The 23873-nt window shown below is 44.2% G+C and overlaps 1 protein-coding gene and 1 long non-coding RNA gene across 7 annotated transcripts in view; both read right to left on the bottom strand.

Annotated features, from left to right (window-relative positions):
- LOC123363390 (myelin basic protein) overlaps nt 1-10239 on the bottom strand; it is a 170907-nt gene extending 160668 nt beyond the window's left edge. The window contains exon 1 of one of the 5 annotated variants that reach the window (XM_045004314.1): nt 9630-10239. The gene's annotated coding sequence lies outside the window, so the exon portion shown is untranslated. Of the gene's footprint in view, nt 1-8592; nt 8726-9629 lie in introns of those variants that run through there. The other 4 variants (XM_045004315.1, XM_045004311.1, XM_045004313.1 and 1 more) reach the window with 4 other exon arrangements.
- A 4753-nt stretch (nt 10240-14992) lies between these two features.
- Nucleotides 14993-22990, bottom strand: LOC123363393. 2 transcript variants are annotated; one of them, XR_006576739.1, is made up of 3 exons: nt 22794-22990; nt 18487-18661; nt 14993-15072 (listed from the first exon to the last, which is right to left on the bottom strand). It is a non-coding gene; the product is annotated as an uncharacterized LOC123363393 (long non-coding RNA). The 2 variants fall into 2 exon arrangements; XR_006576740.1 differs by lacking the exon at nt 22794-22990 and adding an exon at nt 21672-21724.
- Between the last annotated feature and the right edge of the window lie 883 nt (nt 22991-23873).

A 23873-nucleotide genomic window follows, 5' to 3' on the forward strand; every position in this document is an offset into this window, starting at 1 on the left:
GGGGCAACCACCCCGCCCTGTGCTTTGGGGGGCCCCGTGCTTCAGGGGGATGCAGGGTCCAGGGTGACCTGGGGAGTTAGTGGGGGGCCTGGTGCCAGCAGCAACGAGAGACCCAGCCACAGTCACCCTTGCTCCGGCCCCTCCCCACCCCCATTCCACCGCCTCACTTCTTTCCAGCTTCTGCCCCCTCCCCCGAGCGATGCTGGGAGCTGGCGGGGCGGGAAGAAGCAGAGCGGGGCAGGCTGGGGCCGGGTTGCTTGCTGGTGCCAGCACCAGGTCCCCTGCAACCCTCCCAGGCCACCCTACATCCAGCATCTCCCGAAGCATGGTAAGCCCAAAAATTGGTGTAGCCGGGCCCATGTTCCTAAATATTGGTAGAGCACCACACGCTCATAACTCACCACCTATGGACACAAGGGCTTCCATTATGGTTTTGTTTGAGATCATTGCTCTCCCTATCAGAAGGTAAGATCAGAGGAACTTCTGTATGCAACACTAATACAGCAAAACAGATTCTCCAGAGGCAAAGAAAATGCACAATGTCTTAGGTGATGTCTTATCACAACATCTGATAGTTTGCATTCAACAAAGCTTTTTTTTTTTTTTTTTTAAAGTGGATTTACCACATCCTTAATTTAGTGCTCATGAAAATGGAAGCCATACACTAATATTGCCTAGCACTAAAAACATGAAGGACCTTGCTGAGAAGTTTTTTCATAGTGTGTTGCTAATCCATTCGAATCCTGATCTACAATGTTCCTGTAGAACTCTAAACTGTTTTGAGCAGAAAATTCATATCACGCCAAATTCTCAGGTGGCTTTGTGATTAGGGAAGTAAAATGTTAACTGGTTAACCGATAAACATCAGGGTTACCAGTAACGTATTCAGTTAATGTTTAAATGCCTAATGTGCACATTAAAAATGCCACAGCAATACCATTTCATAGCATATCTGGAACTAGGTTTCGCACCGTTAGGAGTCGGGACCATTACTATGGAACTGACGTCGTAGGCACAGGAACTACGGGTGCGGGGGGGGGGCTTTAGCACCCCCACCCACAACCCTAGTTCCTATACCTATGTTGTGAACTCCATGTTTAAAAAGAAACTGTTTAAATTATTAAAATTGTATCAGTTAAATGTTTAAAAATGCTATTTACATCCTTATTTATGATATGGGCAAAAACCCATTAGACACTAGGTTTAATTTGTACAATATTTGTGACCTAAGCAACTTTCAAAACCCATGTCTACAGAGATTAAACATTTAGCCACTATGCCACCCAGGTGTGGCCTGTAATATTAAATGACACTTGGATATAAATTTTTCACTGACCAAAAGATACATCATTCAGATATAGTATTATCCAGTCTTTATTGGTAAAAATAGTCACCTTGGTTTAGGCCCAAGATTTCAGTTTTGACTTTATAAAAATGTCTACAACATAATATGATCAATAAAATTAATATTTAATTAGGAAAACAAAAACAAAAAACATGCAAGCTGATACTTTTCTTTCACAGCATTTTTACCTTGGTGGATCATAGTTAAATTACATTGTATCAACATCCATTAAAATGTTTATCTGTAAAGCCATGAGAACTCCTAGATGTTTAAAATGTTTAAACATGACTGTGCAGTTTTGTGAAAAATCTTGCAGTAGTGACTAGAAATAGCCTATACACAAAATAGCAACTCTCTAAGGTGAGAGAAATGTTTAAAAAATATATATATCAAACAAATGTTCATAAATGGTTAAATATATACACACACTAGGACTGTAGATCACAGTTAACTCACACAACTAAAAAATTAATTACAATTAAAAAAATCATCAGTTTTAATCACCTTGTTAAACAACAGAATACCAATTGAAATTTATTAAATATTTTTGGATGTTCTTCTACATTTTCAAATATATTGATTTCAATTACAACATAGAATACAAAGTGTACACTACTCACTATATTATTTTTATTACAAATATTTTCACTGTAAAATGATAAACAAAAGAAACTATTTTTCAGTCCACCTCATACAAGTACTGTAGTGCAACCTTCTATCGTGAAAGTGCAATTTACAAATGTAGATTTTGTTACATAACTGCACTCAAAAACAAAACAATTCAAAGCTTTAGAGCCTACAAGTCCACTCAGTCCTACTTCTCGTTCAGCCAATTGCTAAGACAAACAACTTTGTTTACATTTATGGGAGATAATGCTGCCCACTTCTTATTTACATCACCAGAAAGAGAGAACAGGCATCTGCATGGGAATTGTGTAGCCGGCATTGCAAAGTATTTACGTGCCAGATATACTAAACATGCTTATGTCCCTTCATGCTTCAGCCACCATTCCAGAAGACATACTTTCATGCTTATCAAGTATCAGAGGGGTAGCCGTGTTAGTCTGGACCTGTAAAAGCAGCAAAGAATCCTGTGGCACCTTATAGACTAACAGACGTTTTGCAGCATGAGCTTTCGTGGGTGAATATGAAAGAAGAAGTAGTGGGTATTCACCCACGAGAGCTCATGCTGCAAAACGTCTGTTAGTCTATAAGGTGCCACAGGATTCTTTGCTGCTTTCATGCTTATGACACTCATTAAAAAAATGCCCACTATCCTCCCTGTCAATCAGGGTGTCATTGTCAACTCAATCCTCACATTCAGGTTGTGTGTTAATCTTGCTGCATTTTCCTAAATAACTCCTCTAAGATTATGGCCTTTCCTCTGTGTCCACAAAACTAAAACTCTCATCCAAGTTCATCATCATCTTGTGTGTCTACTGTTGCAACTTCCTTTTCTCTAGTTTTGACAATCTCATATTATGCCACCTCTATCTTTTCAAAACATTGCTGCATGTGTCATTGTTCAGATTTGTTGCTTCAATCACGTCACTTCTCTTTTTAACTCACTCTTCTCTATTACATCAGACAAACTATGTCTTAGGGTATGGCTACACTTGAGATTTGCAGCGCTGGTGGAGGCTTTCCAGCGCTGCAACTTAGTAACTGTCCACACCTGCAGGGCACATCCAGCGCTGCAACTCCCTGGCTGCAGCGCTGGCTGTACACCTGGGTCTGCTTGGGGTATAAGCATTGCAGCGCTGGTGCTGCAGCACTGGTCGTAAAGTGTGGCCACACACCAGCGCTGTTATTGGCCTCCAGGGTATAAGGATATATCCCAGAATGCTTTTAACTAAATTACTCCCTTTGTTTTGTTATGCTGCCTCTCTTTGTTTTGTTGTGAACTCAGGGCTCCGGGAGCTGCTTATCTAAAAAACAAACACAGCTCCTGTTTGCCGTGATCAATCTGTAACTGACTGAACAATCAAATGAGATAAACCCACTACCTTGTTGTGAATGAGGCAGGCACGAGGAAGAGTGTTTGCTTGACGAGAGAAACAGCAGGGGGAGGGAGAGAAAGGGAGTCCGTTGGAGCAGCTGCTTATCTGGTCTGCAGGCTGTTTGCAATTAAGAGTAAGGGGTCGGGAAAATTTTCTGATTTTGCAAGGCAGGGAGCTGATACACAGTGTCGGCTCCAAAAATCCACTCTCTCTCTCTCTCTCTCCCCCGGTCCCTGTCACACTGCACCCCACCCCCCTCTTTTGAAAAGCACGTTGCTACCACTTGAACGCTGGGATAGCTGCCCATAATGCATCACTCCCAACAGCGCTGCAAATGCTGCAAATGCGGCCACACTGCAGCACTGGTAGCTGTGAGTGTGGCCACACACCAGCGCTTTCCCTACACAGTTGTACGACCAGCGCTGTAACTCCCAGCGCTGCAACTCTCAAGTGTAGCCGTACCCTAAATTTATAAAGCTCTTTACAACCTCTCTCTGCTCCACCTACCATCTTTTGTACACTATCAAGATGTCTACTCACAACTCTGCTCTGCCTATGATGCTGGCCTTCACCACCCATCTGTTAATTTCCAAACAAGCACCTTTGCTCTTGCTCTGATGCTGCCCCCCATGCATGCAAGTTGCTCTCTGTAACCATCTGCAAAGCCACCTCATTTTCCTTGTTCAAATCCTTCCTTAAAAACTCCCATCTACTATGATGCCTACAAAACAACTTGACAATGGTTTAGCAGCTGGTGTGCTCATCATGTGGATCAGTTTTGTCTCACTGTTTTCTTGTGCTTCCCCAATCTGTTTGTTGCATCCACCTTACACTTAGGCTTTGGCTACACTTACACTTCAAAGCGCTGCCGCGGCAGCGCTTTGAAGCGCTAAGTGTAGTCAAAGCACCAGCGCTGGGAGAAAACTCTCCCAGCGCTGTCCGTACTCCACATCCCTGTGGGGAATAACGGACAGCGCTGGGAGCGCGGCTCCCAGCGCTGGGGCTCTGACTACACTGGCGCTTTGTAGCGCCGCAATTTGCAGCGCTGCAGAGGGTGTGTTTTCACACCCTGCTGCAGCGCTGCAAATTTGTAAGTGTAGCCAAGCCCTTAGATTGCAAGCGCCTCGGGTCAAGGACAGTCTTTGTTTAGCACAATGGGGCCCTGCTCCATGACTGGGGGCCCTAGGTGTTCCCGTAATACGAACAACAACAATCCAATTCCCATTGAAGTCTATGGAAAGAGTACCACTGACTTCAGTAGGAATTTGATCAGGGTCTCAAAAAAACCTGCTTGGCTTTTTATATTGACCACTGAATTGTCTTGCATTTTAAACTGTTTGCAGCAGCTAGCATGCCCCACAGGATGAGCATTAATACAACAAATTATTGCAAATATAATCACTGAGGGTTTAATATAATCTACCTAGGCTTTTCTACCAAGCCCATCATTCCAGTATCTGAGGCCTCAAATCAACAAAGCATTTAAATATATGCTTACCTCTAGCCTAATTTCAGAGTGGTAGCTGTGTTCATCTGTATCAGCAAAAACAACGAGGAGTCCTTGTGGCACCTTAGAGACTAACAAATTTATTTGGGCATAAGTGTTCGTGTGCTAGAACCCACTTCATCAGATGCATGAAGTGGAAAATACAGGAGCAGGTATAAATACATGAAAGGATAGTGTCCAGTTTGCAAATTAATTCCAGTTCTGCAGTTTCACACTGGAGTCTGTTTTTGAAGGGTTTTTTTGGTTGAAGAATTGCCACTTTTAGGTCTGTTATTGAGTGACCCGAGAGACTGAAGTTTTCTCCTAGTGGTTTTTTAATGTTAGGATTCCTGATGTCAGATGCGTCCATTTATTCTTTTGCGTAGAGACTGTCCGATTTGGCCAATGTACATGGCAGAGGGGCATTGCTGGCACATGAACTACCAATGTGATAGATACCATCATCTATTTTCCCCCAATACTAATTTCCCCCTACTGTTACTCAAAACTTCTTGACAGCTGTGTCGCTAAAAGGTGTGTAGTGTAGACATAGCCTTATATCGTAAACTCTTCAGGGCAGGGACTTTGTTATTTCACCTGTACTGTGTACCGTCTAGCACCGTTTTGGGCTAAAAAAATAAAATAAATAAATAATGCCCTCTCGGATCCTGTGCATAATGCAATCAGTTTCTAATCCTTTAACAAACTCTCAACACTCACTTCTTTGTTTAGTTTTTCAATGATGACCCCACTTCTGCTTTCTTTCCTGATATGGCTCCTTCAAGCCCTAAAACACAGTATTCCACTGCATTAAGAAACCAGACAAACCAATATTTCAAAAATACACAGCATGCCAATGGTCCATGCTGCATGCAGATGTTACTATAATCATTTAGTCTGACAATTCACTAGTTTTAGGATTCACTTGGAATTTGTGTACAAAGTGAGTAAGAACAATATATCCATCCCATCTCTAAATAAAAGCCATTACATGTACACACTGAACTAGACATGAAACTTAAAAAGTTACTCAACCACATTCATAACTAGCAAAAGGAAATACAAATCACAATGCCAATCAATCTTTCCACCAGTGACAATACACGATAGTATTAAGAAAAACAATCAGTAAGCTGTAACTGAAAAGCGAGCCAGATCACAGTGCAGATCCAATCTGCAGAGATCTCAGACAACCCTATCCTAAGCTATCTAGGTTTCGGTTATCTGCAACACTAATATCTTTCAAGGAAATCTCTCTCCTCTCTCTCTCTTTTTCAGACGATTTTTTTTTAAATTTAATCTAATCAGTACCAGTGTCACTAAATTTGCAAGTCTAAAGTATTTGGCAAAATTTTTAATATATGCAGCACTGTGATTGTGTGCATTTGTAGTTTATTCATATCTATATTTTGGTGACAGCTGTAGTTGAGGCCTACTGCACGGATCATAGAGTTTAGAGTCAGGAGATCTGAAATTTAGTCCTAACTCTGCCACTCAGTAATTGTGGAACCTTGGACAAATCATTTAAGATCTGTTACCCCATAAGTAAAAACAGAAATATTACTTGCCCATGTTTGTAAAGCACTTTAAAAACCTATGGATGAAAAGTATTATATATGGAGGGAGTGGTGACGGATACTTATTGTAATTACGGTACCTGTGTTTTTTTGAAGAGGATATAAGCGATTAGGTGACTGTGAACCAAAGCATTGCATCTCATTCAATAGGCACATGGAGCTGGGTTTAGGAGTCACCATTTAGGAATGAAAGTCCAAAGAGAGAACAAATTTGTTCTGAGAATTCTCATTGGCATCCAAGACTAAACAGCTCAGTTTGCATATTAGTGATTTAAACAAGAACATATTGGAACGTCTAGTCATTAAGCATAACATGGTAGATTTTGGGAAAGAGCCAAGACAACAATGCCAAGTCAAACTGTGACTAGTTACTGTTATAATCTGTAGTAATTCAACTATTTTTGCAAAACTAGGCCTCAATTATTTTTTGGTTTTCAGGGCGAATGATGAACTTAAGTATTTCCCCTTTTGTCCTTTGCGTTGTACTTGTTATTAGCCTCACTTGGCCTATAAAATAACATTTTATTTACGGAGTTTCTCCCACCTTTGCAGAGTTGTTTGTCATGACAAAACAACAAACAGCTATTCTTTGTCTTTTTCTCATGACATATCAGCTTCCTTTAACTGCTTGATCTATGGTCTAATACAGGAGTAGGCAATTTATGGCACATGTGCCGAAGGCGGCAAGTGAGCTGATTTTCAGTGGCACTCACACTGCCCGGGTCCTGACCACCAGTCCGGGGGGCTCTGCATTTTAATTTAATTTTAAATGAAGCTTCTTAAACATATTAAAAACCTTATTTACTTTACATACAACAATAGTTTAGCTATAGATTATAGACTTATAGAAAGAGACCTAAAAACGTTAAAATGTATTACTGGCATGCGAAACCTTAAACTAGAGTAAATAAATGAAGACTCGGCACACCACTTCTGAAAGGTTGCCGACCCCTGGTCTAATACAATCAAAGCTTAATGTAAGTCCACTTAAGGCACTAATTTAAATGGTTCTTTATCCATTTTTGATCCTCTAATTGTCACATGTGCAGTATTATACTATATTCTCTTGGCTCTCAGTAAAATCTGTACAACCCATAGATCCACCTACCCAGTTACCCATCTACTTTCTCAATGCTCATTAGTTTAAAATATGAAAAATATATAATCCACACTCCTGACAGCTGTGGCCAACATTTTCCTTGCCAATTAACTACTTTGGAGATATTTTTATGTCTTCTTTGGAGTTTTTATTTTCAGCTCATCTGCCAACACAAATCAATACTGTACTAGGGTAAGAGAGATGTGTTTTACTGGTCCATTATTATACATCTTGTATGACTTTGAGCACTTCAACCTCTTCCTCCCACTCATGAATTTCAAGTCCTTGTGCTGGGCTGTCCAACAGCTACACCACTTTATGTACCACAGTGACCTAGCAGTGTTCCACGCATCTTATTAATCTCAGCAGTATCCAAATGTTAAACTAATATTGTAAAAATCCATATAAAATGAATACATTTTAATATATTCTTTTCACCTGAGGATCAATCCTGCTCCCATTAAACTGAGAGGGAAACCTCCACTGATGCAGGATCATATCTTTGGTGTTTCTGATTTTGGTGATTTTATTATGCACTTTCTTTTGGTAACTTTCTCCATATACAGGGGGGGGGGGAGACGGGACCAAACCCTCAAATGTAATATCTGATCAGCTGAAAGACTGGATTGGATGCTCCCAATGCACTATCCACTCCCCTCTGCATTGATTTAAAATAACAGTATACACATTTATCATTTCCTCTCTAAGGATAAAAGAAAAATCACACATTGACTTCTTGCATATGTGTGCTACTTATTTGTAAGTGTAAGATCAACACACCTACTGTTGCTACAGAACGAACAGGTTAACACAAAAATACTTTAAAATTGCCAAGTCCACAGCTACAAATGCATAAGCCACTTACAAAAATCAAATAAATCCTCGAGTGAGAGCTTTGACAGCAATGCAATAAACTAGAGTTGCTATAGAGGCTCACCCTACCAGAGATCCCAGTGCAACACACAAACGGAAAACACTGATGACAGCAAGAGAGAGAGCAAAGGCCACCATGTAAGCATTCAAAGACCCCAAAAGGGAGTGCGTTTCCTGCGAGTGTTGACAGAAGGAACCACAAATGCACTTACACTGGGCGATACACCACCCTTCGGCAGCTAGCAGCGAGGGCGGGACAAGCACGTTCCTGCTACGGAGCCCAGTAGCTTTGTAAGTAAAGTATCAAGTAAAGTTCAAGCGCATGGCGAGGCTCCGGGTGGCCGGAGGCGGCCAGGTGAGCTGGGCAGCGGTGGCAGACAGAAGGCCCCGCCCCCTCATTAGCTGGCGCTTGCGGCTGGGCTGCAGCTGGTTGCACTAGGCGAGGGGTTTGTTTTGTTTCGTTTTTACTCCGTCCGGACACAGCCCTGAGCTGAAACCGGAAATCCACGGGCGTGATCCCTCTGCCTCTCGGGCTCGTATGGCCGGGCCCGCCCCGAGGTGGTGCAGGGGCCGGATAGTCGGTTTGACAGCAAACCCGAAAATGCTGGTGGGGCGGGCAGCGTAGCACGAGTTCAGCCTGAGCCACGTCTGGGGGCCGCTACCCGCTCCTAACACACACACACACCCGCGTAACGCCGGGCCGAGCAGCGGGCCAGGACCTGCCCTCCCGTCCCCTCTGCGCGGACCCCTTCTCCGGCCCGGCCCGGCCCCCCGGGGGCACCTCCACCCCGGGACCGCAGCCAGGCTGGCGGCCTCTCCCCCCCCGGAAACACCTTTGCTGCCAGCGCAGGAGCGGGCCAGACGCCCGGGAACACCAGCCCGGTGCTTTGCCCCTTGGCAGCCGCCGAGCAGGGAAGTGAAGCCGGGCACCTGCACCTGCCCGGCCCGGTGCTGGGGACACCTGTGCCAGCGCGCAGGCATCCCAGGGGCCGGCCTCTCTCCCTGCCGCCCTCCCCCCGGCGGAGGTCTCTGCACGGGGGCGGGCAGCGAGACAAATACCACCCCCGTCCGCCCCGACAGACCCACCACGTTCTCCCCGCGCCCGCTGCTACTGAAGAGCCCAGCGCGGCGGACAACAGACACGTGTGCGGCCGCCGGCGGGCAGGGGCATCCCCCCCCCAGCCCCGCACCCCACCACCCCCCGCGGGGCTGAGCGGAGCCAAAGCCATGAAACACAGTAACAACGCACCCAGCGCGTCCTCTCGGGCTCCGGCGGGGTCTGCGGCATCCACCAGCGGAGAGGCGACGTGGAGAGCGACACCGGGGGGGGGGGAGACACCCCCCCCGCAGCAACCCACCCAGGCGGGGGGTACAGGCTGCACCTGCCGCCACAGAGGGGCGGGGCGAAGCGCCTCACTCCCCCCAGCCAAGCCTGGGCGCTTCCGTCGCTCAGCCAGGAGCTGCGGCTTTGCGGGTTTGAGATACAATTGCCGGCGTTGCTGCTGTCGCCCAGGTTCTTCCCAAGGTGGTAGCGAGCCCAGGCGCCTGCCTGCCACAGCCAGCCGCCGCCGCCACCCCCAGGCAGCTCCCCCTGCTGCAAGGTAAAGTCACCCGCCGCCGCCGGCTCGCTCCAGCCGGGGTAAAGTGCTGCACCTGGGCTCAGGCGGGCCGCGCGGGTGTCCTGTCAGGGCTGGGCGGGGCTGCCGCGCCGCTCCAAACCAGGAAGAAGAACTAGAAAGACACAGACAAGATGAAGCTCCTGGCTCGCTGCTCAGCGTTTCGAGTATAGTGTAGTTGAGCATCAAAGAGCATTATGGGAAATGAAAGCAATGGCCCATGCAGTGGGATAAGCCCTTCTGGGGCTGGGCAAGCGAGGCAGAAGAAACCTCTGATACCTGTCAGAGGTAGTGCAGTGTGTAAGGAAGCGGAAAGGGGTGGGGAGGGGAAATGATATACTTCACATTTAAAGGAAACACACACAGGTTTGCAAAAAGGCTAGGATTGGAATAGATCTCAGCTCTGTAGTAAATAAAGCACACATACTGCATAGTGCTCTGTGCAAATCTTTAAGGGACACACTGAATGCATTTACTGTCCTGACACTGGGGATCTTTCATATTAGGATCAAGGCCCTGCAGCACTAGCAGACATGTATCCCACTCACTACACCACCTGTAATCAGATTGAGTGTAATGGAACTACTGCTTTCAGGATCCAGTGTTGATAAGTCGTAGTTCTATTGCTAGCCTCATAGGCAGGGCCGGCTTCAGGCCCCAGCACGCCAAGCGCGTGCTTGGGGCGGCATGCTGGGGGGCGCTCCGCCGGTCGCCAGGAGGGCGGCAGGCGGCTCCGGTGGACCTCCCGCAGGCATGTCTGCAGGAGGTCCACCGGAGCCGCGGGACCGGCAACCGCCAGAGCGCCCCCCGCGGCGTGCCGCCGTGCTTGGGGCGGCGAAATTGCTAGAGCCGCCCCTGCTCATAGGGTGTTTCTTAAAGCTCCAGAACTAAGCATCCTGTTGTTATATGAGAGGCTCAGCAAATTTCTAGCCCTTGCATGTGTAGAGAAGAGTTTAAAAACACTGACACTAAAGGTTCAAAAAACTAGAAAGCAAATCAAAACCCAAAGTGTATTAAAAAAAAAAGTTTTAAGCCAAGCCTGAGTTGGGGGCCAGTTGACTAATATGCTGCTGGCAAATAAATATATATAATGAATTTGTATTATCTGCACAACATATATACATAATACAATATTTGTGCTTAATGCATATTCCATGTGCGTATACAACAGTGATGTAACCTTGACTGGCCTATTCCATGATCTTGTTCATTTATGCTATGTATCCCATAGTACCTTGCCTTTGCTGAAGCAAGCATTTGGCATAAGCAGATAGGAAACTTGTCAAAAATTAAGACAGAACCAATCTATATCTTAGTACAAGCTAGGGAAGTAGCTTCATGAGTCAGTACCTGGAATGCTAGTATCCAAAACAAAGATAAGGAAGGAACAAAACAAGTTAGGGAAGTGGAACAAACTGAGGGCTTGGAGTATAGTAACATGTAAAGAAATGTCTAACTTACAAAATCATATAAATAATATCAGCTGAAATATGTAAGTTGGGTAGCATACCTTCTGCATAAGATGAATGTTGCATAGGACTGCTCTTTGGAGACTGGTATTATATATAGAAGCTTTTTCCTGTACCATCTTAATAAACATGACTAAAATTGGTTTGTTATGAAATATATTCAAGAGATCAAGTAACCAAAGTGTAGTCAAGCAATTTTATTTTTGCAAATTTACTCAGAATTGCAAAATCAGGAAGTCACAGTCACACACTAACATCTGAGCTCCTTTAGGCTATTATTTTTCTGCAGTCCATCTAGCTGGGTCTTTGTCCTACCTTACGTTCCATGTTTAGGCCGTAACAGGTGAAGAGTTAGGGTACGCAGCCCTCCTAATTCTATAATTTTTAGTGGTACTGATCATTACCTACTTTGTTTACAACAGAAAATAGAGATGTTACCTAAACATTTGTGATAAATAAAAGCAAGCAGAAGCAGTTTAGACAGGGTTAAGATAAGGAAGCCTTTGAAGATTTGGGATCAGTTTGTGAAGCCATCACTCTCATTGATGAGCAGTTATTTGCACAATTAGTCCCACTGAAGCCAGTGTGACGACATTTTTCTATTGGGAGTAATGGGTTCATAATGCAGCCCTTTAATATCAAAATTGCAGCACTATAGCATGCTAAAAATTAAGCCAGCAATACAAAATACTACACCACCACCATGAAATGAAGGTGGGTTGGGGGGAGGGGGAGGAGTCCTAGATCGTAAAACTGGGGAAGGAAGAACAGGAAGTAGAAGTATCTCAAACATTAGCCCATGCAAAAGTTCTGTTCATTTTATATTTAGGAAACACTGAATACTACTTTGACTTAAAACACCTTATAAAAATCTCCCAAAAATGAATACTCCCCCAATTTAAATCTCGTAATTAGGAGCATATTTATGAGGAAAGTTTGACTACCATCTTGCAAAGACTTGCGTGTTTACCGTTGAACATACAAACTGTCACCGTTTTTATAATTAAAGTTCAGTAACTTTAAAATTGGGACAGATGACACTCCTTGGAAGCACAAACTTCTTATAGAAGTACAGAAAGACTTATATTGAAGTGTGCTAGATGCTGCAGGCCCAGGAATATTCAAGCTTCTGTATCTATAAATAGTATATTTGTGAGCTAGGTATTCTGTTGTACCTTGGTAGGGGAGGATTACCAAGCTTGCTCTAGGAACTAAAAATCAAGGGAGAGAGGGACTTACTGCAAAATCCAGGACAGATAACTCCAGAAAAATACCACCTCTTGGGGGAAATTGCATATTTTGGTTCAGACCAGGTTTAAGAGGTCCAGCAGATAAAGAAAGGACTTTTGGTATAGAAGGTCAACCTGAACTAGCTCAGGTCCCGGGGACTGGGCTTCTTTGTAGTTAGTATCAGGCAAGATATCTTTTGATATGTCTTCAAATATATGGAGATATATCTATCTCATAGAACCAGAAGGGACCCTGAAAGGTCATCAAGTCCAGCCCCCTGCCTTCACTAGCAGGCCCAAGTACTGTTTTTTGCCGCAGATCCTTAAGTGGCCTCCTCAAGGATTGAACTCACAATCCTGGGTTTAGGAGGTTAATGCTGAAACCACTGAGCTATCCCTTCGAAATCATGCCTCAAAGCGTGTAAGTGGTCAGTTAATGATTGATAGAGATCTGCACATGTTTTCAAATCCAATTCTTTTTCTTGGAGAGCTTGAATTGTATGGTAAAAGTGTTGTTGACCATGTGGAATGAAATTTTACATGAATACAAACTCTAGTTCTTGCATCTTGTTTCCAATGGTTTTCTGCCTCTCGTATAGTTTCTCCCTTTTGTGATTGGTCTTCAGCTATACTTTCTAATGTATCCACAATCTTTGAGTAGGACTCCAGAATTGCACTTGTTGCCACTGCATGTGCCTCCTAGCGAGTATTAGAAAGAGATTTCAACACATGATCATTGTCCAAATATGTTTTAAGAACTGCCCATCGGTGTGTTGAGGCAGAAAAAAACGTATAAAGTAACTGGACTGTTGAGAAAAACCTTACTGCCACCGGACAACAACCAACAGCACTGCGGCCAACAGGATTGAGAGAGTGTGCAGCACATGGTATGAATATGGGATATTTGTTCTGTTCTAAGAGCTTCTTCTGCATTCCTTGATAACGCCCTGACATGTTGGCAGCGTTGTCCTAAGATTGACCTCTGCACTTTGAGAAATCTATTTTGCAAACTTGTCACAGAATGCAGTACTTGATTTGCCATTTCTTCACCAGTGTGGCTTTTCAAATTGAGGAATGTTATAAATCATTCAACTGGTTTTCCATCTGTGGGAGACACATATCTTAGTACAATACTCAACTGATCAATATGTGAAAGATCAGGTGTAGAGTCGGCAGAAACTGAAGTACCCAGCAGTACTTATTTCATCCACAATAGCTGAACGACCTTTGTCACTCATTAGACCAATGAGTCCATCACATATTGTCTTGGATAAGTATGATGGGTTACTTTTGCCTGCTAAAAATGGGTCAAACAGAGCCACAAGCTCCAACAATCCCAAGAAATTTCCATTCTGCAATGATCCAAATGTGTCATTTGATCCCCGGAAAGGCAGACCACATTCAGCTAATGTTTAAATAACAGCTATAAACACACAGCAAGACATGTTGCCAGTGTTCACGCTCCTCTTTAATTTGTTCTTCCAATTTTTGTGTCAGTCCAAAGCCCTGTCTTTGATTTAAATATGTCAACATTGAATCTCTGTGAATAGTGCTATTTTAATGTTGTTCAATTAAAACAGTATTCCGCCAGTCACTAAATCCATCTGCAGCAAACCGGGATGTTGAAGGTTTATATGCAAAAAGTTTGCAAACAAAACAGTACACAGACCCTGTTGATGGTAAATACAGTAACCATTCTCAAGTGTATTTCTCACCATTCGCTTTCATGCTGAAAAATATTTTTTGGACAATATCTTGTTTGTTTGCCATCAAGTCCGACGTGATTTCTCAAATGCCCCAGTGTGGTGTTGACAGTGATTTGGTCCACAATCTATCCAGTAAGCTACATCATCGGTACTGAAATCAACCCACATACCAGGATCTTATCTCCTATTATTTACAGCCTGAGCAGGTTCAGTCCCTGACACATCCACACCATCTAGAACAGGGGTCGGCAACCAGTGGCTCGCGGCTCGCCAGGGTAAGCACCCTGGCGGGCCGGCCCGGTTTGTTTATCTGCCGCGTCGGCAAGTTCGGCCGATCGCGGCTCCCACTGGCCGTGGTTCGCGGTCCCAGGCCAACGCGGGAGGCAGGAAGCCGCGGCCAGAACATCCCTCGGCTCGCGCCGCTTCCTGCCTCCCGCATTGGCCTGGGACCGCGAACCGCAGCCAGTGGGAGCCGCGGTCGGTCGAACTTGCCGACGCGGCAGATAAACAAACCGGGCCGGCCCGCCAGGGTGCTTACCCTGGCGAGCCGCGAGCCACCGGTTGCCGACCCCTGATCTAGAACAATGTCTGTTTTACCATCAGGAGTAGGATGATCAGTTACAGTCTCCAATTTCCTCGCATTAGTTCAATGTACATTAGTAGGATGTCCTCCTGGTTTAGGTGAAGATAAGTAATAAAAATGAGAATAGAAACATGGGAGAAGAGCGTGTAGTGGAGTGTAAAGAAGTTTAACAAAGTTCTGATTTTTCCCATGATGACTACTTCAGTGCTTTTTTGGAAATATCAAATATCAATTTAAAAAAAAAATCTCTTTTTTGGTGCCCCCTGCTTTGCTGGTGCCCTAAGCATGTGCTTAGTCTGCCTATTGGGTAATCCAGCCCGGGTGCTGGACTAAGGTCAGACCTGCTGGGATAAACATAAGAAATTGCAGGGAGACTGCAAGTCTGAATTCCCAGGCTGAAAGGAGAAGGACACAGGTCTCTGCCCATGGAGAGGTGACAGCTGGAGACCTGAGACCTAAAGGGAGGGGGGGGGAAGAAGAGCACTTGCTGTGCTATGCAAATAACTTGCCATGAAACTTGGTAGGAAGCTGGGTTGGTTGCTGTGTTTTAGAATCTAGACTTGGTTGCTGACTGTCTGGGCTAGGTTGCCCTGCAGTTAGGTATGTTAGCCGCTGCTTTCTAGTAGGAGTTCTTTTTAAATGAGAGCAATGCCCCTTGTGATTGAATAGGCCAGTGGTTAGAGGTGGCTGAGTAAGGGATGTTGAGCCACCCATTCTAACTGTGTGGGGCCCAGGCTTTAAAAAACATGCAGGCTTCTAGTGGCTGGCAAGACACAGGTATCTGGGAGACTAAGGGAGTTGCCAGCTGAGGGGGATAGGGTTGTGTTTGTTTCCTTAACTTGCAGGTGCGCTACAAGGGAGAACCTGGCATGGGAGAAAAATAGCATCTCACCAACACCAGTCCTAGTCCGTAGTTTGCCTGCATCTATGGGGTCCCCTGCCAGACAGGCATCCTGACCCCGGGAGGCTTCTCCCCAGGCTTGATCTTGATGGGAATATGGCCTGCATTTCCCCACCAACAAAATCCAGGCAAAGGGAACCATCAGGTGAGGTCTGTTGGTGGAGTCACTCAGGAAACAAGTAAGAGAGCTGCAGGAGGAGATGGTTCATTTGCATAGTATCCGGGAGCACAAGGACTTCATCGAAAGGATGTACATGCAGACATCTGGGATGAAGGATGCTAGCCAACTACAAATGACTACGACACCACCATATGAGGAAGGATAACTGGCTGCTCCGTGAAGTGGAGATAGGCTGCTACAAAAAGCAGAAGCCTGGAGAAAACGCTAAGGAGTACAACAAAAAAGAATAACAGGAACAAAATCAGAAAGTCTAAAGTACAAAATGAGTTAGACCTAGCAAGGGACATTAACGGATATAAGAAAAATCCTTTCAATACATTTGGAGCAAGAGAAAGATAAAGGAAGGTGTAGGTTCTCCATTTAGCAGGGAAGGAGAGCTAACAGATACCATCAAGGAAGCTGAGGTGTTGAATGCCTATTTTGCTCAATCTTCACTGAAAAGGTTAATGGTCTCCAGATAATCAACACCATTAACATTAACAACAAGGAGCCAGGAATCCAAGCCAAAATAGGGAAAGAACATGTTAAAGACTGTTTAGATAAGTTAAAGAAATTGAACCAGAACCTGCTAACTTGAATATATCCTAGGGTACTTAAGGAACTGGCTGAAGCAATCTTGGAACGGTTATCTTTAGAACCCCTGGAGGTCCCAGAAGATGGGCACACAACACCTAACAAGGGAAACAAAGAGGACCCAAGGAGTTATAGACCAGTTAGCCTAACTTAATATTTTTTCCTGCATCTTTCCAGGTATAAAAATCAATTTAAGCCCCTGGAGGATAAGAAGGTTATAAGGAATAGCCAGTATGGTTTTGTCAAGAACAATCATGCCAAACCAACCTAATTTCCTTCTTTGGCAGAATTACTGACCTAACAGATGGAGGAAAGCAGTCAGTGAGAAATGTTTTGATTTTAGTAAGGCTTTTGACACAGTGCCACATGACATTCTCATAAGCAAATTAGGGAAACATGGTTTAGATCAGGGGTCCCCAACGTGGTGCCCGCAGGGGCATCTTAATGTGCCCGCATCCTGACCCCCAGGAGAGCACCCACCAAAATGCCGCTGCAGCATTTTGGCGGGGACGCCTCTCGATGACGACACTTGTCGCCGGCAAGTGATGTCATCGAGAGGCGTCGCTCCCGAATTTCGGCGGGAACACCTCTCGATGATGCCGCTTGTCGACGGCAAGCGACATCATCGAGAGGCGTCCCCGCCGAAACTCGGCGGCATTTCGGCAGGTGCTCCACCATCGCAATGGTCCTTCAGCTGGCGCCCGCCAGCTAAAAAGGTTGGGGACCACTGGTCTAGATAAAGTTATTAGTTGGGTGCATAAAGTGGGTGCACAGCTGGTTGCAAGACCATACTCTATACTTATCTATCAAACTGGGAGGGTGTATTTTGTGAGGTCTTTAGGGGGTCAGTCCTGGGTCTGGTACTATTCAATATTTTCATTAATGACTTGGATAATGGAGTAGAGAATATGCTTATAAAATCTGCAGATGACACCAAGCTAGGAGGGGTTGCAAGCACTTTGGAGAACAGAATCAGAATTTAAAAAGACCTTGCTAAACTAGAGAATTGGTCAGAAGTCAACAAAATGAAAGCCAATGAAGTACAAAGTACTTCACTTATGCAGGAAAAAAATATCAAATAACTAGCCAGGTGGTAGTACTACTGAAAAGGATGTGGGGATTGAGGATGACAAATTGAACATGAGTGAACAATATGATGCACCTGTAAAAAAGTCTGATATTCTGGGATGTATTACCAGGATTGTCCTATGTAAGACACAGGAGGTAATTGTCCCACTCTAGTTGGCACTGATAAGGCCTCAACTGGAGTACTATATCCAAATCTGGGCACCACACTTTAGGAAAAGATGTGGACAAATTGGAGAGAGTCTAGAGGAGAGCAACAAAAATGATAAGATTTAGAAAACCTGACCTATGGAGAAAGATTTAAAAAACCTGGGCATGTTTAGAGAAAAGACAACTGAGGAGAGACATGATAAGTCTTCAAATATGTTAAGGGCTGCTATAAAGAGGACTGTGATCAATTTTTCTCTATGTCCACTAAAGTTAAGACAAGTAGTAAGGGGCTTAATCTGCAGGAAGGGAAATTTAGAAAGTTTTCCCTAATATCTAACCTAATTATATGGGTAGCTCTGGAATAGGTTTCCAAGGGATTTGTGGAATCCCCATCATCAGAGATTTTTAAGAACAGGCTAGACAAACTCCTGTCAAGAATGGTCTAGGTTTGCTAGGTCCTATCACAACACAGGGGGTTTGACTTAATGACTTCTTGATGTCTCTTCCAGCTCTACATTTCTATGATCCTGAAATCACTTATGCAGGGGGGTAATTTTAGTCATGAAGTAGCCCTATTGGCATCACTGCTACTCCCATTGTAAAGTTACTCACCTCTAAGTGTTTGCAGGACTGAATTCATATATTGTAATAGTGTCTTGTATAGTCCTGCTAATGCTGTCAGTCCATCCAAGGTCACTATCTGAAAAGGCAGCATACATGTTCAGCCATTCATCCATGTTCTGTGTATCTGGTCTACAAGGCAAGAGCATTTCCTCCTGTTTCCTTCCTGTTGCATGCAAGACAGCATATTGCAATTTTTAATACCTTATAAATATCATTTGTACCCTAAGTTTCATTGACCATAGTAAATGTCTATATCTGAATTATTGAAAATGTTAAACAGAATGTGATCAATAAAAAAATTGGTATCCTTAATTAACTGTCTCGTAAAGACTACTGAAGTCTAAGTACAAAGTGTTTCTTTGTGCAAATCTGAGAAAGTGGAGTGGGGAAATGGAGGGAGAGTGGAATTTGCATATACAGATGCATACATCAGAATGGATGATTAACTACTGACAGCAAAAAATGGTTGACCTAGTCCTTCTGTAGGACAGTATAGATGAGGCTTGTTTTGAAACATAGTATTTCAGCCTCATCATGACCAATTACGTGTCATACAAACTCAAAGAATGAATTAAAACTCATCAGCATATAACTGATTTTAGACCAAGGAATAACTTCTCAGTTTAAAGAACTGAAAAAAACATCTTGATGAGTAGCCCCATAGTAAGCAACTCTGAATGACTATCCATGCTAGACCAAGAATGTCAGGCTCTACATAAAAGGAAAACTGTACAGGCCCAATTGTGATCTCACATCAGTTTTACATTGATGCATGCAACTGAATGGACTGCCATGGTAACCCCTCTGTTTTATACTGGTGTGAGAAATCAGCATCAGGCCCTGTGGTGAGCTGGTTAGCAAAGGGCCTAGTTTGTTCAACGTTTGAAGGATTGTGGAAGTATTTCATAAAAGTTATGCATTTTTCTGTGATCATTGTGATGCTCCCTAAGACAGATTGCAACAACATCATATAGAGATTAAAGACCCAGTCCCGAAATCCTTATTCAGGCAAAACTGCCAGTGCCAAGAGGATCACTTTAATGAGTGTTGTGCCTGACTTGAAGTTTGTGCCTTTATATAGTAGATTTTCAGTGATGCTGAGCAGCCACAGCTCCCAGACAGCTGCAGGTACTCAACACCTTTGAAAAGCAGATCATTTGTTTAGGTACCTAAGTAAAGATTTAACACGCTCTGGTGCTTCCTGTTTCAGTGGTGGGATTTAAGAATGGGGTATCAGCCCAAATCTTAAGAGGCAATTGTTTTATTTTTGCCTTTGATAGAAATCACAGAAGATTAGTACCTAGCATTCATTTTCTTAAATGCCTTCTTTGTTTGGAAACCTGATAACCAGGCATTAGTCTCCTTTCCCTAGATTTGGCTCCTGTCAGAAAGCTAAGTTGCCTTTTACTGCAGTGTTTGTGTCACACAGCATTGTCACTACGAAGGCCCTAGTCATTTGCAGTCTTGGATATACTTGTAAGAATCATAGCTAGCAATTGTGCTATGGAGTTAGTGTAGGTGAATTCACTAAGGGCTTGGCTACACTTACAAATTTGCAGCGCTGCAGCAGGGTGTGAAAACACACCCTCTCCAGCGCTGCAAATTGCGGCGCTGCAAAGCGCCAGTGTAGTCAAAGCCCCAGCGCTGGGAGTGCGGCTCCCAGCGCTGTCCGTTATTCCCCACAGGGAGGTGGAGTACAGACAGCGCTGGGAGAGCTTTCTCCCAGCGCTGGTGCTTTGACTACACTTAGCGCTTCAAAGCGCTGCCGCGGCAGCGCTTTGAAGTGTAAGTGTAGCCAAAGCCTAACTGAAGAAATCCATTCCCTGTAACACAATAGTGCTGACTTCATACGCTGACATTTGACAGATAGAAACTGGATAGGAGAGCTCCCAGTCTCCTTGAAGTCATCATAGGGGCATACCTGGGCCCAAACCGGATATTCTTAAGCAGGCAGAATTACTGCTGACATCAGTAGGAAGTTTTTGTGCCCGAGGACTGCAGGATAATACCCCTAGCTCTTCTATTGTGCTTTTCATCAGATCTCAAAGCACTTCACAAAGGAAGTCACTTATTATCCACATTTTACAGATGTGGAAATGGGGGCACAGATATGAGAAGGGACTTGCCCCAGGTCACCCAGCAGGTCAATGGCTGAGCTAGGAATAGAACCCAAAACCCAGCTCTCCTGAGCCCCAGTGCTCTATTGCATCTCATTTACACCTGTACAAAACAGACGCAAGAAGCAGCCTTCAGATGACAATGTTTTATACCTTTGCATTCACTTTGCAGTTAAATGATTACACCAGGGCAAAGCAGTGAAAATCAAGGCTATATTTACACTAGAGAGCTTACAGTGGCATAGCTGTACCGATGCACCTGCATGATTGCTCATGTAGCCGCTCTACACCAACAGGAGAGGGCTCTCTCGTTAACATAGTACTGTGCACACTACCACTTATGCCAGCGAAACTTCTTGCTCAGGGAGAATGTTTTTTTTTCACATCCCTGAGTAATATACGTTTTGCTGACCTAAGTGGTAGCGTAGACATTGCCTAAGGCTCTACTGTCAGAATACCAACCACCACAAAAGCTATTTTGCTCCATTGTTCACAGAGGGTGTAGTCTATTCCACCCATATGTAGCTCAAGTGATCAAGCTTTATATGGTGTGGTGGGGGAGGGGTGGATGAGTGGGAAGAATTGAGGGAAGTGAAGCTCACCCCTGTAAACAGGTCAGAGCTGCTGTACAGAGAGGCACATCAATATGCTGAAATAACATCTGAAGTCCCTCTAATCTGCACCTATGAGGTACCCATTTGGAGACCATTTTTGTGGCTTGTAGGAAGTCCATAGACACATCAGCATACATAGGTGCTGATAGGAATAAATGTAAGACTTAAGTGGCACAACGGGCCTAGCACTGAATTTCACAGTGACCATTGCCTCCAAAAGACTTGCTGTTACAGAACTCTTTAGAACTCGTTACTAGAAGCCAATAAATACTGTTGCAGTGAGTGTATAGAAGCTAGACAGAAAAAAAATACAGAAGAAAGAATTTTTGGGCCACTACCAGCCTCCGTTGCTGAGAGAGAAAAGGAGACCGAACAAAGGCATCTGTTTAAGTTCACTAAATAGAAGTTGGTTCCATACACTGCATGACAAACTGGTACTTACAGATCTTAGATACCTTAAATGCAAATTCACACAGCTGGCAAGGTTTCCTGTCTTCATTAAACAGAGTGGAATATATAGATGCAATTAATCTTGAAAGCAGGTTGAACCCACAGGTATTTATGTTGATGTAGTAAAAGATGATGAAATGACAAAATGATGGCAGAGAGCAAAACCACTGAAGGAAACATTTTACATGTAATTATCATATAGAGGTCTGTGATGGGTTTGGAGATGCTCTGTAATATTTTTGTGAAGACTATATATTGGCTTGATTATCAGTGTTCTCTATAGGACTATATTGGTTTAACTGAACAAGAGCATCTGGAAGAACAGGCAGGAAGGAAAAATAATAGCATAAGATAAGCTACTGCTCAGCAAACACTTGAGAATTGTTAAGGGACAATGCCAAAATCACTGGCTTAATCTTTTGCTGAACCTACAGGACTGGTTTTCACACAAAGGGTCAAAGCCCAGGAACAGAGAAGAATAAGGATCAGCTACTGCTAGGTTTAAAAAGGAACTATCAAGACAGATTAGTTGTTCAGGGGAACCAGACAAAGATCTGGAGACCCTGCTAACCAGGGCCGGCTCCAGGGTTTTTGCCGCCCCAAGCAGCAGGGGGGGGGAAGGAGGGAGAAAGAAAGCTGCGATCGTGATCGGTGGCAGCTCCACCACGCCACCATGCCACTTTCTTATTCGGTAGCAATTCAGTGGCAGGTCCTTCCCTCCGAGAGGGACGGAGGGACCCGCCACCAAATTGTCACCGAAAAGCCCGACGTGCCACCCCTTCCCCTTGGCCGCCCCAAGCACCTGCTTGCTGAGCTGGTGCTGGCCCTGCTGCTAACAGTATCTGCTGGAGAAGCTAGGCTACCATCACAGGATGGTAGAGCTTTAGGTAAGACAGACATGTAGACTTGTGGTAAGCCACCACCCTGGAACATTCCCTTCCCAGTATACTGCTTTCAATCCTCTCCCCTTTACTCTGACCACAGTACTTCAAACAGATACTCCCTTTTTGTGGAGGTCTGAGTTATTAACTCTTATTACAGGATACAAATCTTTTCTTTAACCCACCAAGTCCCAGCCCTTCTGGGGTCTGTATAAGGGTTCACTTAGGCTTACCCTCATATTCAGGAGTATGATAGCCCTCCTCCCGAAGCTGGGTTGTAAATGATCACCCTCTCTTTGGATCAGGAGTCCCAGCTCTCCTCTTAGAGCTGGCCTGTAACTTAGGCCACCCAAGGACTTCAACCAACTTGGCCTAACTAGTCCCTTTTCCCAACTCAGTCCTTTCTCCCCTCAAATTAGAGCAATGTGCAGACAGGCACCCTCCTCTCCTCAGCACCTTCATTCAACTGAGCTCTTGTAGCATTTCGTCAGGCCCAGGTGCTGGTTAGTCAATTAGCTGCCACTCAGCCACCTAGCCAGTTAGTTACTTGCAGGTGGTAGAGATGGGCTCGTTCACCTTACAGAAGTCCTTGGTGGTAAATAGGGCCCAGACTCTCCTGAAAGGGGCCAGGCACCCTTATTCATGCCCCTGAGTGACATAAGTTATACCAGCATAAGTAGTAGTGTAGACATAGCCTCAGATCAGAAAGAGATCAGAGGAGCAGCTAGCCCTGTAAGTCTGCAGAAAATCTTGCCAGAACTTGCAATATATATGTATTTGAGGAATTCCTGTACATGTAAAGAACTATGACTTTGTGGTCAAAGTTAAAATGACTCAGCAGTTAGGGATCTGAAAGAAAATCTTGTTTCCAGTAAACAGAGCATGTTAATGAATCCCTGTTGGACGAAAGCTGTGACAGATGAAACAAAAGTAATGGCTATCCTCTCAGACAAAGAATGTCTGATATCACCACCTGCCCATTGCTGGGCATAAAATATTGATATTTAAAGATATACTTCCACATTATTTAATATTACAATTGTTGTTTAGTGCCTAAAGACCGCAAATAAGATCAGGGCTCCAGGGTGGTAGATGCTGGACATACACATTTGAAGAGAGAGTCTGCAACAAAGAGTTTATAATGTAGCTAGACAAAGGTGGGGAGAAATGTATGATACATTGCCTCTTCTGCAATACAAGTCAACAACATTCACTTTTTAAGAAATAATACATTTCTTTTAGAGTTCCCTTCTCTTTTAAAAACTTGTTATGAAATGAATATACACTTATTTTATGTGATCATTTTTTGTGCA

Source organism: Mauremys mutica, chromosome 2 (assembly GCF_020497125.1).
Source record: "Mauremys mutica isolate MM-2020 ecotype Southern chromosome 2, ASM2049712v1, whole genome shotgun sequence".
Classification (NCBI taxonomy): domain Eukaryota; kingdom Metazoa; phylum Chordata; order Testudines; family Geoemydidae; genus Mauremys; species Mauremys mutica.